The following is an 8,953-nucleotide window of genomic DNA, read 5'->3' on the forward strand; positions in this document are numbered from 1 at the left end:
CATCTTCGGGTCCTCACCCCCTTGCCGAGGCCAGACCCCGGCAGGCCCAGGACCGGGCAGTGTTTCATTCCGTTGTGCATAGGGTTGCTATGAGTCGGTACCGACTTGATGGCACCTAACAACAAACTCTCAAGTTTCTCTCGTTGTCTTTGGTTTTAGAAAGTTTAATTTTGTTATGTCTTGATAATTTCTATTGGGATTTACCCTTTATAGAATTAATTGAGTTTCTTGGATGGAATTCCTGTCTTTCATGATATAAGTTTTTTATCAATAAACCTTCAGAAATTCTCTCTAAGACTGGGGCCCTCCTACAATGCTGGTGGGGTTTCAAAATAGTCAAACCACTTTGGAAAACAGTATGGTGCTTCTTCAGAAAGTTGGAAATGGAAATACCATATAATCCAGCAATTCCTGGGCCTTGGTATATATCCACAAGATATTTGAACCATAACACAAGTAGATATATGCACACCAATGTTCATAGCAGCACTATTTACATTAGCAAAAAGATGGAGACAGCCTTGTTGCCCATCAATGGAAGAACAGATAAACAAACTTTAGTACATATGCACAATGGAATATTATGCTACCTTGAAGAACCACAAGAAAGCTATAAGCCACCTCATACGATGGATAAACCTTGAGGACATTATGCTGAGTGAAATTAGTCAGTCACAAAAGGACAAATATTGCAGAAGACGTTTATTGTAAAAGCTTAAGAAAAGATACATATAATAAAGGGGAAACTTTTTTGTTGTTGGTTACTGGTGGGAGTGGGATGAGTCGTTTGGGGAAGTGGAGGGAGGCGATGGTAGAGCACAGGGCAGGGGAGAGACACATCATAGTTCAGGTGTTGGGGAGGGCAATATACAAGAAGGGGGAAGGGGTGGAAGAACAAGGCTGATAGGGGAACACTGAGACAGTTTTGCAAGGACTAAATGGGACAGAGGTAAATAGTGATGGATGTTCAACCTTGGAACAACAGAGCTTTGTGATACAGGGATCGAGGCAGAGTCTGAAGAAGGGAAATAATACTAAGATGCTTGATGGTCTTATGAATATTGGTTTCCCTTGCCTACTGCTGTAAAATAGACACTCGAGTAGGATAGAAAGGAATGTTGGCAAACATGATTACAGAATGCTTGTAAGCCCATCTTCAGCATATAACTGTTTGGAATACCTAAAAGGGGTTCTACAACTTGCCCACTGAAATAGGCCTGTTGTGGAGCCTTTGAAGTGTATAGGACCTTAGGTGGAATCTTGAGCCCATCTAGAACCTTCTGAGGTGGGAATTCCCACTAGAAAGGATAAGCAGACCAACCTGGAACAGCTCAAGTGACAGAAGATACACCTTCAAAGAAAGATCATCAAGAAAAAAACAAAACAAAAGTGACAGTATGACTGGCTACTACAAGAATAAGCAAGCTGTTCACCAGGAAGCCATGAGGCAAGCAATCAAATCCCTTCAGGACAAACTCCCCTTCAAGACTGAAACCCAAAGGGAGCACATAAGAAGGCATGTAAGCTTGCTGATGACCACATTGGTCTACTGGTGAGTGGAAGAGGGGGCAAGGCAGCAATGAAGAAATGGGCTGAGTTCAACCATGTTCCATAGACTCCCATTGACCTGGAGATGAGAGAGAGAGAGAGAGAAGAGGAAGGGCTGGTTGTTTCAAAATGTGGTGAAACCTGGGGACACTTGAGCCCATGGAAAAGGACATAGCCACAGAGGGCTAGAGCTGAGAGTGAAGCATCCAGCTGATATGAAGTGAGGGGAGATGCACAAGAACACCCAAACATTCAGATTATACCCATTTGACATAGCCTTGATGGCTTGATAATCAGAACTCGACTAGAGGAAGATAAAAAACAACAACAACAATTTTTGATAATGGAAACAAGGGTAAATTGCTTCAATTTGATGAACTTGACCTATAATCATGGAGGTCGTAGCTCTAAATACCAACATAGAGGGAAGGAGTCTTCATATCAAGTATCAATGTCCCTCTGTACACAGGATAGATAGGGACTGGCAACTTAGACGCTGATTGGCTACCTAAAATGAGGGGGCAATAAAGGCACGAAGTGACTGCTTACAAGATTTCAAAAGGGAGTTTAGTTTAAGCATTTATGGGAGAAGATAGAGTCCCTACTGAATAGTTTTCAACTTGTCTAGATGGGTCTGGTAAAAAAGAGATGGGGATAAAATTAGTATGATTCAATAGTGCGCATTTGTTATCATGACTAATAGTGACTGTCACAATTGTAAAGGTAGAAGTTTTGTAACAAAAATGGGGGAGCAGTTAATCTTAAAGTCCAGAAACAGGACACCTGGGACCATAGAGGGAGAAGAGCACAGGCAGAATGCAAAACCTTATTCAGAGAAGCAGCAACACCAGAGATGGAAGCAGAAATGGGGTCATGGAGAGAGGGAGTAACTGGAGACTCTAGATTCACGGGAAGAGAGGGACTGAGAGTTGGTGGCCAGGAGGCAGACTTGCAGAATATGCCCTTTGTTGGTTTAAGTTATTATATATGCCTGAGTGTTAAAAAAAAAAAAAAAAAAAAAAAAGCTAAAATGATACAGAGAAATACTATTAAATGATGGTACATGGAGGGGATTATAATCATTGTATTGAAACAAAGTGTATAATTTGTTGAATGTAAAACTGCTGATCTGTACTGTAAACTTTCACTTAATTCACAATAAAAACTTAAAAAACAAAATTCTCTCTATGGTTCTTTATTCTCTCCTCTTGTTTTGGATTTCCAATTGCACATAAATTCTTTCTTTTGTTCTGCCTCACATAACTCTTAGGAACACTTTATTTTACTTCATTCTTTTTTTCTGATTTTTCCTTAAACAGATTAGTGTCAGGCAATTTGTCCTCACTTCATTGATTTTTTTCTATTGCTTCAATTCTTCTTTCATATCCTTTCATCGTGCTCTCTGTTTCTTATATTTTATTGTTGATCTTTTGATAAACATTATTTACTTAGTTAAAACTAAGGGAAGGGATTTTGTTGTTGTTGTTGTTTTTCTTATATTATTTTTCTCAATTATTATTGTATTTTCTTTCTTTTCTTGATTTCTTTGATGATCCTACATTTAAGTTCCTTGAAATCCTTATGAGGTAGTTCTATTATTGTTTCTTCTTCACATAGATTTTCTGTTACATTGATATCCCATGAGAGTAAAGTTTTACTAAAAGTAATACAAAAAGACTGCAACCATACATTGACAGAAAACTTCCAGAGGTTCATGCTGGATTCAGAAGAGGATGTGTTATTTATGAGGAACATCATTGCTGATGTCAGACAGATCTGGCTGAAAGCAGAGAAGACCAGAAAGATGTTTACCTGTGCTTTATTGACTATACAAAGGCTTATGACAAGCAGCGGATAACATTGTGAAGTATGAGTATTCCAGAAGACTTAATTGTGCTCATGAGGAACCTGTACATAGATCAAGAGGCAGTTATTTGAACAATACAAGGGAACACTGAATGGTTTTTAAATTAAGAAAGGTGTGTGCCAGGGTTATAGTCTTTCACCATACTTATTCATTCTGTATGCTGTGCACATAATCTGAGAAGCTGGATTATGTGAAGAAAAACATGGCATCAGGATTGGAGGAAGACTCATTAACAACTTTCGATATACAGAGGATTGAACCTTGCTTACTGAAAGTGAAGAGGACTTAAAATACTTACTGATGAAGATCAAAGGCCACAGCACAGTCTTCGGTATGGGTTGTACCTCAATGTAAAAAAAAAAAATTCTCACCACTGAACCAATAAACAACATCCATGTAAATGGACTTTATTTTGTTCAGATCAACCATCAACACTCATGGAAACAGCAGTCAAGAAATCAAACAATGTCTTGCATTGAACAAATCTGCTGCACAAGACCTCTTTAAAATGTTCAAGAGCAAAAATGTCAGTTTGAGCACTAAAGTACACCTGACCCAAGCCATGGTATTTTCAGTAAGCTCATATGCATGTGAAAGCTGGACAGTGAATAAAGAAGACCATAGAAGAATTGATGCATTTGAGTTATGGTGTTGGAGGAGAACATTGAAGGTTCCATGGACTGCCAATAGACAAATATCTGTTTTGAAAGAAGTACAGCCAGACTGCTCCTTGGAAGTCAGGATGGCCAGACTTTGTGTCTTGTACTTCAGACATATTATCAGGAAGGATCAGTCCCTGGAGAAGGATATCATGCTTGGTAAGGTGGAAGGTCAGAGAAAAAAAGGAAGATCCCTAGTGAGATGGATTGGCACAGTAGTGGCAGCAATGGGCTCATGTATAGCAACAGTTGTGAAGTTGGCCCAGGACTGGGCAGTGTTTCCTTCTGTTGTGCATAGTGTTGCTATGAGTTAGTGACAACTCGATGGCACCTAACAACAACAATAACATTTCTTCTGCACATAGATTTTCTGTCCCTTTATTTTGCTTACTTCTTTTAACCATCTTATCCTTTTCATATGATTTGTTATTGTCTGGTTTCACTGATAGTAAAGTGTTAATTAATTAGTTAGTATACTTCTATATTGATTGTACTTTGTGTTACATTCACTGGGCAAAATTTCTTCTCACTAGTGGGCATAGTGGGTCACACCCATGTGTGAGCCCTTTGTGGCTGGGCTCAGGTACCTTTTCTAACTGGATTGAGTGTAGGTGGACGGTCGGTTCTTTCCCTGATATTGAGTGACACATATCATGTGGTCAGAGTCCCTCCACAGACCTTGTGGTAGTATGGGATCCTTCTTGGTTGGTGTTAGCAGTTAGTGCTTCTGTTAGAGAGAGGACAATTGATCTTTATAGTCACAGGGTGACAATGCTGCCAAAACTGATGAGTAGGACTTTCTGTCAGCATGACTAGGTGTCTCAGTTGGCAGTGAGAGATCAGGTTCTCAGTGTGTTTTGGGCTGTCATGTAGGAAGTGACCGGTTGTAAAACTGGTGTCACTGCAGCCAGGTGGTTGATGAGTGTTGATACAGAGCGTACCTACTTATTATTGGGTGGGGCACTGTTGGAACCAGCTGTGTTGCACCTAGTAAGCACTGGAAGTGGGGTGTGCCTGATGGGTATGGCGGGTCACCATTGGAAGCGTGCACGGGTGTGCATCTGTTAGTTACTGAGCTAGGGCACCGGGCACACTTGCTTGTTGCTTGGCAGTAGTGCAGGGGAATTCCTGGTTACTGTGCAGGCATGAGGGTGTCACTTTGGTTGCCAGCGGGTGAAGCGGTACACCTGCTAGTTTCCAGGCAGAGGTTGAAAGGTGTTTCTGCGGTTCTGTGGGCTGTGAGTATAGGGACACTCCTACAGGTCACTTGGCAGTCAGGTGAGGGGTCACTCCTGCCAGTTGCCAGGCTGCAGGTGTCCTCATACCCGTCTGGTATGTGCCAGGGTATGCCTAACAGTCACTGAGCTGTGGGTGAGGGGGCACTCCCACTGGTCACCAGGTACCCTTCTGCCAATTGTCAGACAGTAGATGCGGGTATGTGGAGATGCTCCTTGGTCACTTGGCATGGCTGAAGGGTGTTTGCATGGCTCTTGTCTGGCAACCCCAGGTTATTGGGGGATGGTCTATTTAAATGTGGTGGGGGGATTGCACTGAGGCTGGCTAGGTGAGGACCCTCGAGTTGCTATTCTATGGGTTTATTATTTATAGTCAGACACTGACTGACTCTGGTGAGTAATATCTTCCCTGTTCTGAGCTGCCTCCCTACTCTGTGGTCAGTAGGGTCACTGCCCAGTCTTTCTGTCCTCTTCCTTTTCAGTCCTGACTTGTTCTGCTCACCTTATTTTTTTTCTGGTTTGTTTGCACAGATCTCGCTCTCATTGTGATTTCAGTGTGATTGCTTGTCTGTGCCCCACATCTAGGAATGCTTTCCATTGTGTCCCAAGATGGGCGTGCTATGTCAGACTGGTTGTCAGAAAACAAGAGATCAATGCATTTCTTTGTCTGCTGTTTTCATTCTATGAAACATTCAATTGCATTTTCTTTCACCTGAAACAGTCTAATACTCCAGTTTTCTCTTTGATGTTTAGTGTACTAAGGGTATCATCTGTATCTGTTTTACTTGGTTTCTGAGTATTGAAGGGGGACACTATGGTATGTCAGTCTAAGTCACCACTTTGGGCTCCTCCATCAACCTTGAAATTTGATGAATCCATGATTGTCTAGTGCCTTTTCCACCAGAGAACCCTGATTACCAAGCTTGTATATCTAAGGAGCTCTGGTAGCGTAGTGGTTACGAGTTGGGCTGCTAATCTCATGGTCAGCAGTTCAAAACTACCAGCTGTTCTGTGGGAGAAAGATGAGGCTTTCTGCTTCTGTAAAGATTTAGAGCCTCAGAAACCCTATACAAGGTCGCTATGAGTCAGAACCAACTCCATGGCACATAACCACCATGTCTATGAATAATTGATCAGGTTTGGGGAGAACTGTTTGACATGCCTTCAAGGGCCTCTCAATCTGGATAGCTTGGGAAAAACTAATTTTCTAAATCTGCAACCTGGAGGCACAGATACTAAAATGAATACTCTTGTATCAACCAAAAGAAGTGGAAAAACGGAGTCAAATGCAGGTATACCATGAATGAGTGGCTAAGTAATAAACACCCAGAAGACCAGCCCCTGGGCAGGCAGGGCTTTCACATTGAGTAAATGGGAACTCCTTTAGAGTTTTGAGGAGTACCATGTTTTGGCTTTCAATGGAAGAGAGTTCCTTGTACTGTTGTGGTATTGAGAATAACCTTAGAGGACAAAGCTGAACCAATCAGAAGGCTTTAACTGTAATCTGAGTTCAGTGTATGAGTGACACTAAGTGTAGATGATCATTGTGTTTTTAAGCAAGTGATGATGGGCTGTGCTCTTGAGCTGGACAGGGTCTGTATAAAAAAGATCAAAGTCAAGAATGGCCTAAGCCATTGGATTGCTGGACATACAATCTATTGAAGGGGGACACAGCATGTGGAATGAACTGGGAGGAGAAATTAGGTGTTTGGTTTGGGACATACTGAGTCCGGGACATTTCTTATTAATGCATGTGATTGTTGGTAAGTGCCATCGAGTCAGTTTCAACTCATAGTGACCCTGTATAGGGTTCATGAGGCTTTAAAAAATTTTTTTTTTCAGGGACAGAGAGCCTCATCTTTCTCCCATGGAGCAGTTGGTGGACTGGAACCACCAACCTTGTGGTTTGCAGTCCAGAGCTTATCCTATGGAGCCACCATGTGTGCCTTAGTTATGCAAATATTCATGAAAATAAAACTTATTCGGATATTACTTGTTGCTGTTACGTTCCGTGGAGTCAGTTCTGACTCACAATGACCCTATACAGGGTGTCCAAAGAGCAGCTGATTGGCTTGAACTACCAACCTTGCAGTTAGCGGTCTAGTGCTTATCCTACAGCGCAACACCAGGACTCCTGGAATATTACTATACATCATAAAAATAATGTTGTTCACCTACAATAAGTTATAAGCACCTACATTACATTCGTTTGCATTGCGCTGATGATTGGGTTACCCTTAGTAGTGTCTTGTTTGCAGTTACACTTTATTTTCTATTTACATTGTAAGATAATTTATACAGTTGTCAGATGTACCTAGCTTATTTCATTCTTTTCCCTACTGAACATGAGAAAACATGCTTACTAATAGCATTATGAGCTTGCATACTGAACAAAGACTGGTATTTGATGTTTTGAAACACATAAAACTGTATTTCATGGCATTATGTGCTATTCCAGTTTTCAGGATTACATTACATTTAAGAAAAGACTTGGTAAAGGGATACAATCTGTTTCAAAAGGCAGTCTTGTAAAATAGAGCAGAAAATTTCCACTGCAACAGTCAGAATTTCTTTTTCTGCTTGTAGGAACTATCCCTTTGAAGAATAACCTTGACACTTGTTGTTAGATGCTGTCAAGTCGGTTTCAACTCATAATAATCCTATATGCAGCCGAACAAAACTGCCTGTTCCTGGGTCAACCTCACAATTTTTGTTTTGTTTGAACCTATTGTTCCTGTCCCTGTGTCAGTCCATCTTGTTGGGCATCTTTCTTTTTTTAGTTGACCCTCCACTTTACCAAGCATGATATCCTTCTCAAGACCTGGTCCCTTCTGACAACAGGACTTAAGAACAAGAGACAAAGAAAGTCTAGCCAGCCTCGTTCCTAAGGAACATTCTGGCTATACTTCTTCCAAGTCAGAATGTGTATGTTCTTTTGGAAGTCTGTGATACTTTTAATATGCTTGGACAATACCATAATTAAATGTATCCAATCTTCTATGGTCTTCCTTGTTCATTACCCAACTTTCACATGCATATGAGGCAATTGGAAATACTGTGGCTTGGGTCAGGTATGCCATTGTCTTCAAACTGACATCTTTGCTCTTGAACACTTAAAAGAAGTCTTTTGCTGCAGATTTGCCTAATGTAACATGTTGTTTGATTTCTTGTCTGCTGTTTCCATGAGTGTTGATAGTGGATCCGAGCAACGTGAAGTCTTTGAAAACTTCATTATTATCTCCTTTTATCATGATGCTATTTATCGATTGGCTCAATTGCAAGGAGTTTTGTTTTCTTTACATTGAGGTGCAATCCATACTGAAGACTGTAGTCCTTGATCTTCATCAGTAAGTATTTTAAGGCCTCTTTGCTTTCAACAAGGAAGATTGTATCATCAATATATTGCAGGTTATTAATGAGTCTTTCTCTAATCTTAATGCTAGGTTCTTCTTCATATAATCCACCTTCTCAGATTATTTGCTCAGCAGAGAGAATAAATAAGTATGATGAAAGGATACAACACTGACACCATTTCTCATTAATTCTAGAACAAGGTCCTTTAGGTTGCTGTTGTTGTTACTAAGTGCTGTTTTGTTGTTGTTGTTAAGTGCCGTCGAGTCGGTTCCGACCCATAGCGACCCTGT

The 8,953-nt window shown here is 40.8% G+C and overlaps 1 pseudogene; it reads right to left on the reverse strand.

The window, feature by feature from the left end:
- Nucleotides 1–5,540, reverse strand: part of LOC102816919 — a 16,748-nt pseudogene extending 11,208 nt beyond the window's left edge.
- Between the last annotated feature and the right edge of the window lie 3,413 nt (nt 5,541–8,953).

Source organism: Chrysochloris asiatica, unplaced genomic scaffold (genome assembly GCF_000296735.1).
Source record: "Chrysochloris asiatica unplaced genomic scaffold, ChrAsi1.0 scaffold00006, whole genome shotgun sequence".
In the NCBI taxonomy this organism is placed as follows: Eukaryota; Metazoa; Chordata; class Mammalia; order Afrosoricida; family Chrysochloridae; genus Chrysochloris; species Chrysochloris asiatica.